Raw genomic sequence first — 6,924 nt, 5'->3', positions numbered from 1 at the left:
GAGGCTCCCGGTGGCCAGGCCCAGGAGACACCGTCCCACTCAAGGAAGGCAGGACACAGGTGAATAAAGTCAGGCCCGCCGCTTCCACCTACCGGGCACGCTGGCCAGGGCCCCCACGGAAGCACAGCTCCAGAGCTGAGCCGAGCCAACCAGGAGTCCCTGTCCCTCCCTGGACACCACATCGTGCCCAGGCAGCTGCGACACACGTGGGGCAGCAAGGGCAGAAGATGCCAGCCTGGGGGAGAACAAGCCCTTGGGGACAGCGCCGGACAGAGGCTACAGGACAGACGAGGCCTGAGCCTGAGGCCCGCGTGGGCAGGGGGCAGGGGGGAGCAAGACTGGGGCGCCAGCCCTGCAGAGGGCCCCGGAGTAGGACAGGCAGATGGCACCAGGAAAAGGAGCACCAGGACTCCATCCTGCTAGGGGCAAACCGGCCCGGGACCCTGCCCCACTAAGAAAATCCCTGGAGGACACGCCCCCCCCCCCCCGCGGCCGGCCCCCCCGCCCTCCACCCAGGCTGCTAGGAGGAGACAGGGAGGGGTGCAAGGCCTGGGCCCTCAGCCGGGCTCTACACACAGGTTGTGAAGGCCTGGTGACCCGTCCAGAGCCAGCAGAGGTGGTGGGGGCTCAGCCCCACCAGGCCCCACGCCTGAGCCCTGTTTGCCAGCAGGCGCCCGGAGCAGAGGAGCGGTCCTGGCCACACACCCTCCCCAGGCTGGCCCCATCTCCTCTACTAAGTCTAGGGAAGGGAGCGCTGGTCACCCCAGTCTGGAGCAGCCCCCCGTCCTGCAGGTCCTGTCCGGTCCGAGTCCAGGCACGGCAAGGCAGGCGGATGGCCCAGCTGACCACCGCCCCCCCCCCCCCGCCGCCCCACAGCCAGCCCCCACCCCTGGCCCAGCCACACCTCTGCACCTGACCCTCCCTGTTGCCTGTCGCCACCACCCACCCCGCCCCCCCCCCACCAGAGGCTGGAAGGGGACTGGGATGAGGAAAGGGGAGCACTGGCTCTTCAGGGTGGGTGGGGCTGCCACTCACCCGAGACGGGGAGGGAGTCCCAGCACTTCAACAAGGGGAACATTAGCCTGGGGACCTTTGGGGTTCCCGTGGGCCGGGTGGCCTCACCCCACTCCAGGGCACAGGGCCAAGGTGCTCCAGGGCAGCCCCCACCCCCAGAACCCCGACGGAGCCAGTGGGATGAGGATGGGGTGGCCGCTAAGACAGGGTCGGCGAGCATGCAGGGTGACAGGTGCCAGCCACAGGGACCTCAGGTCCGCTCTGCAGCTCTGGACGGCCTCCTCCCACTCCCACTCCCACTCCCGTGGGCCCAACCCAACAGCCGACAGGTCCCCCCCGAGGGCGGGGTCTCCTCCTCCGGTGGCAGGTACCACGTCCAGGGCAGGGCGTTACCCAGCAGGGGGCCCACAGTCCCGCTGCTTAGAGGTTGGGCTGGCTTGGCCACCTCTTCCCCTCCTCGTGGGGCTGTCTCTGAAGGTGTCCCCGAGGCAGCCATGAGGCCACGGCCAGGGGACGAGGGCTGAGGAAAGCACCGCACAGTGGGTGGGGTTGGGGGGTTGCCCTTGGGTCAGCACACCCGCCGAGGACAGGCCGGGCAGAGAGCGTGAGGTCCAGGCTTGGGCCCTGAAGGTGGGTGGGCAGGTGGGCGGGGACAGGATCTGGCGGCTGGTGAGCGCGCCCACCCGCAGAGCAGGCCACGAGGGGGAGCCCCTGTGCAGCTGGGTCGGGGGAGACTCTGCACCCATCCAGCCCTCCTGAGCCCTCCTGGGCAGGTGGCCTGTGCGGGAAGACTACAGGGAAGCCGGGCCCTCCTCGCTGTGCCTCCTGCCCAGGGCCGAGGGACAGGAAGGTGGCTCAGCTCAGGCACAGGCCAGGGGGATGGCGAGGACACCGGTCAGGGGGCCCGGGCTACGCGGGGCCTGAGTGTCTGTCTCCAGGGGAGCCGTCTTCAGGACCATGCGGCCCGACACCCCGGCGGAGGAGGGATGTCCCCCAGGAGCCACGACCCCACGGTCCCCGCCGAGGCAAGGCCCAGCAAGCCACGCCCCGGTCTCTCTGCTTCTGCTCCCCGGAGACGCAGAGCCAGGCTCCACCGAGACCCACTGTCCTGGGGTTCAAACAGCACAGGGCGGCCCCAGACGGTGCCAGGAGCTGCCGCCAAGGGCCCTCCCTGGCATTGCCCGGCAGCGAGAGCCAACGGGGAAAGCACCGCCCCCAGAACCCGTGTGACCAATTCAGAGCTCCCGAGCGAGTCCGAGCGTGTCATCGCGAAGTCATCTCTGAGTCCCAGCCCGGAAGGATGGGGCGGGCACTTCTCCGGGGAAAGGAGAGGCCACTGGGCTCCCGTGGCCACAGTGGGGGCTCCTTCGCTGGACCGACAGCTGCGCCTCCACCCGCCCCCCCCCCCCCCCCCCCCCCCCCCCCCCCCCGGCACTGGGAGCTGGTGCCTGCCACCACCTGAGCCGCCAGAGCCCAGCACGTGCCTGACACCGTCGGTGACGAAAAGGGGCCTGCCCCTCTCCGCCCCCGCCCCCACCCACTTGCCAGCTGCACGGAGGAGGCTGGAGGGCAGGGGAGGAGAGGGGAGTGGGGGGGAAGAGCAGGGGCCACACCTGTGCGCACAGAGAGGCGACCCCTACCTGCCTCAGGCAGGGCAAGCTGCCCCCGCCCCCCAGCCCCGGGGAAGGAGAGGACACGACACACGGGGGCAGCACGGAGCCACCGGGCGGGGACGGTGGAGGTCCGGAGCCTCCCGCCTCCCGGGGGCCCGGGTGGGGGCCTCACAGCTCACCGGGCGGTGCTGCTGGGCGGGCTGCTGGGGTGGGAAAGCGCTTGCTGCCCCCCGGGGCCAGGACTGCCACCAGGCCTGGCAGCCCCTGTGCAAAGGGCAGAGAGCACACTCCTTGGGCGTTGTGGGCCACACACGAGCTCTGTTGCATATTCTGCTTTCTTACTCTGGCGTTCTGCGTGTTCTGTTTGCAACCCTTCAGAGACGGAAGAGCTGGCTCGGTCGGTTGAGCGCCCCACTCTCGGTTTCGGCTCAGGTCATGATCCCAGGGTCCTGGGATGGAGCTCCGTGTGGGGCTCCGTGCTCAGCGGGGAGTCCGCTTGAGGATTCTCTCGCTCTCCCTCGCCCCCTGCCCCTCCCCCCACGTGCGTGCGCATGCTCCCTCTCTCAAATAAAGCAATCTTAAAAAAAAAAGGAAAAGCCCGGAAGGTCCGATGACACAAAAACTAAAATTGTCTGCCTGACCAAACACAAGCCCCAAACCACAAAGTCAAGGGACAAGTGACAAAGTGGGGGGAAAAATAGCAGCAAGATGTGACTCAGGGCCCATCTCGCGAACATACAGAGAGCTTGAAGCCGTCCACGAGGAAAAGCCCGATGACCCAGTAAGTAAAGGGGGTCGAGGAGGCGAACACGGAAAACGAAAGCCAAAGGCTGCTCCATCCGATCCCACGGCCAGGACTCGCGCAGGGGCTGCGGTCCCAGAGTTGCTCCTTCTGGGGACAAACGGTGGCCAGTGACTGGCCTCGCGCTTCACTCCCCTGCCGCTCCGACTAGACAACATGCCACCACGGAACCAAACAACCACCAACCACCAGCAAGACCGGCCAAAGTGGGAGGGCGGTGGTGTGGGGCATGGAGCAGGTCTGGGAAAAACATCGGCCAGGAGCTGGGAGACCACCTTGGTGAAGAAAGGCAGCGGCTTCCCACCAGCTAGAGGGCCGACCGCACGCACAGACCAGACAAGTGTCAGGGCCGTTCTCGGGCAGACAGCCCCCTGTGCGGTCTCCAAGCTCCCCGCCACTCCCCCCTCCCCCAAATCCACGTTCTGGATCTCAGGGCCCATGTTCCTTTCCCATCCCCGAGCCCAGCCTTTGGGTCTTTTCTCTGCCTCATCAGAGAGTTCTTTCCATCCCCACTCCCGGGCCCCGAGCTGGTCTCCACCCCCCTCTCCAGATGTTACCAGCCCCAGTCTGGGAATTCCCGAGCACCTGGACAAAGCTTGACACCTTTCTCCCGCCTGGGCTGTGGGCGGTGCCCTGCAGCCCACCTAGGCAGGAAAGGGTGACTGCCACTCCATGGGAAGTCCCTGATCCCTCGAGGGCTAGCACCCTCCCGGCATCTGCCAGACCCGTGGGGACTCTGCAAAGGAGCCAGCCCCAGGGAGGGCAGGGAGCGCGCGCGCGCACACACACACACACACACACACACACACACACACCTAGGAGTCTCAGGCCTCCAGAGCACCTAGGAGTCTCAGGCCTCCAGAGCACTGCTTCTCACGGCGGGGCGCGGGGCGTGGGGGGGGCGGTGGAGCAGAGGGGACGGTCTCAGACCAGCCGCCAGGAGCTTGTTAGAGGCACCCATTCTCAGGCCCCACCTCAGATCTGCAAGATCAGAGACTCCGGGGTGGAGCCCAGAGTTTGAACGAGCCCTCCAGGTGTTCCCATGCAGCCCTCCAGCGTGAGAGCCACCGGGATGGATGGTTCCTGATCGCATCCACTTCTAGAAAGGCTAGGAGCTTTCTCTGCTGGGCTCACCTTGACTGACCTCCCCAGGTGAGAGGCAGGCAGGCACAGCTGATGATCCCAACCACAGGTGGTCCTGGAGCAAGGATGTGCTTGAGCAGGACTCCCTCCCAGGGGGCCACACCTGTCGAGTGACATGGGAAAGACTTTGTTACTTTCCCGCTGTCCCCACCCACAGAAGTGGGGACAGATACCTCTGGCGAACACCACCTTCCCGGGTACTGGCCCCAGCTCTGCCCACGTTTTCCTGGATACTAGGCGTGTGTGTGTGTGTGTGTCTGTGTGTGTGTGTGTTGCTGGGATCTTGGGATCTATGCCTTACAGAGAAACGTCCCATACACGCTCAGGGGCACTGGAACACACAGTGGGCCGGGCAAGGAATGTGTGTGTGTGTTGGGGGGGGGGGCTGGAGGGGGGCAGGGTCACAATCTGGGCCCTGGGAGGGTGGAAGTGCCCAGGAGCGCACAGCAAGGCCGCTCTCAGAGGCCAGGACTGGGAGGGGCTGGAGACGGAGTGACGGAGCCCTTTGTCATCCCGGTGGGGTCGCCGCCCTCCCTCCCTCCCCCATCACTAGGCCCCTGGGGACCCCAATACACTGTCCCTGGCCGTCTAGGGGCCGGACACCCTCAACGGCGTGGGGGCGGCCTGCGGGGAGCAGCGGGAGAGAAGCCCGGCGGAGCCCCCCCCCCCCCGCCTCCCGGGGCCTGGACTCGATAGAGGCTCCTCCTTGACCTCTCCGCGGAAGAATGGGTAGACCCCCTCCCCGTCCCCAGGTCTCGGGGAACGGGGCCTCCGGCCGGGTCCAGGACCCGGAGGGGGCGGAGGGTGGAGCCCAGGGACGGAGGGCGGTGTCGAGAGGGCTGGGGCGTCGTCTAGGCGTGTTGGGCCCCGCCCTGACAGCCCCCGGGTCCGTCTTTTCACGTCCCTCAGCGCGCCCACCGGAAGCTCCGCCCCGCATGAGGCGGGGCACCGCCTTCCGGCCCCCTTCCGGCTAGCTTCGCCAATGACCAAGCTCGGCTCCTGCCGGGACCCGCCCCCAGGCCGCCTGAGGAAGCCCAGCCCCTGTGGCCTGACGGACACTTCCTCTGCCCAATCAAAGCAAGCCGGTCGCCTGCGCGCCCCTCTGGGCTCAGCTCCCGCGGGCTTCTCCCCAGCGGCGGGGCCCTGGGAACTGCCGGACGCCTAGACTGACGTCCCCGGCAGGGGGAGGAGAGTAGGGACTCTGTGTGGAGTCGCGCAGGTCGTCCTGTCTGTCCACGCCAAGCCCTGCTTGTGTGCTTTTGGTTTGAACTTGTCTCTTGAAGTAAAGAAACTCACGGGTAGTGACAGAGAGACGCCAGGGCGCCTGCCGCAGTTCCCCTAGGGTCAGCATGTCGCACGCCTAGTTCAGTTGCACACCAGGAAATGGCATGGGTGCCATCCGAGGGCAGCTCCGTGGGAGTTGCATCCGTGGGAGTTGCATCCGTGCGCGCGCGCGCGCACAGCTCTGCAGTTTTCATCACGCGTGTAGATTCACGTGACTCCCACGGGCATCCGTGTCCAGTTGGTTCCCTCACGAGGACCCCTCCTGTGGACCTGACATAACCACAGCCGCCTCCCATCTCCTCCCAACCCACGGCAAGCAGTATTGTATTCTCGTCCAGAATTCCGGGTTATTTGAACACTGTTAGGTAAATGGACCCATGCAGTATGCGGAAGGTATCCGTAACCTGGGATGGGCTTCGCCCCCACACCCCTCCCCTCACATAATGCCCTTGCGATCCATCCAAATCTCTGCATGTATCCATACTTAGTTCCTCCTTCGTGTTGCTAGCTACAGTCCTTGGTGTGGATCCACCAGTCGGCTCAAGCATTCACCTCCTGAAGGACACCTTGCTTGTTCCCAGTTTCAGGCTTCTACAAATACACCTGCTACGACCATTCATGTACAAGTGTTCGTGTGATCCTAAGTTTCTATTTCTTTGGCATAAATGCCCGAGGGAGGGGCGCCTGGGTGGCTCAGTCGCTAGGCGTCCGTCTTCCGCTCGGGGGATCCCAGAGTCCTGGGATCACGAGCCCCGTCGTATCCGGCTCCCTGCTTGGTGAGCCTGCTTCTCCCTCTCCCTCTGCCTGTTGCTCCCCCTGCTTGTGCTCTCTCTCTGCCAAATAAATAAATACGATTTTTAAAAATAAATAAATGCCCAAGGGTACGATCGCTGGGTCCTGTGCAGATGGGTGCTTAGCTTTAATGATTTTATCTTTTTTTTTTTTTTTGAGATTTTATTTGCTTATTTGACAGAGAGAGACACAGCGAGAGAGGGAACACAAGCAGGGGGAGTGGGAGAGGGGGGAGAAGCAGGCTTCCCGCTGAGCAGGGAGCCCGACGCTGGGCTC

The 6,924-nt window shown here is 65.2% G+C and overlaps 1 long non-coding RNA gene across 1 annotated transcript; it reads right to left on the bottom strand.

Annotated features, from left to right (window-relative positions):
• Positions 1-3,232: 3,232 nt before the first annotated feature.
• LOC115938879 (uncharacterized) lies at positions 3,233-5,551 on the bottom strand. The gene is made up of 3 exons (XR_004073883.2): positions 5,284-5,551; positions 4,564-4,675; positions 3,233-3,519 (listed from the first exon to the last, which is right to left on the bottom strand). It is a non-coding gene; the product is annotated as an uncharacterized LOC115938879 (long non-coding RNA).
• Between the last annotated feature and the right edge of the window lie 1,373 nt (positions 5,552-6,924).

The sequence above is a fragment of the Leptonychotes weddellii genome, unplaced genomic scaffold (genome assembly GCF_054177405.1).
Source record: "Leptonychotes weddellii isolate Sample4059 unplaced genomic scaffold, ASM5417740v2 HiC_scaffold_8350, whole genome shotgun sequence".
Taxonomy (NCBI): domain Eukaryota; kingdom Metazoa; phylum Chordata; class Mammalia; order Carnivora; family Phocidae; genus Leptonychotes; species Leptonychotes weddellii.
The sequence above is the reverse complement of the archived record's forward strand: the minus strand, read 5'-3'. Positions and strand labels throughout refer to the sequence as shown.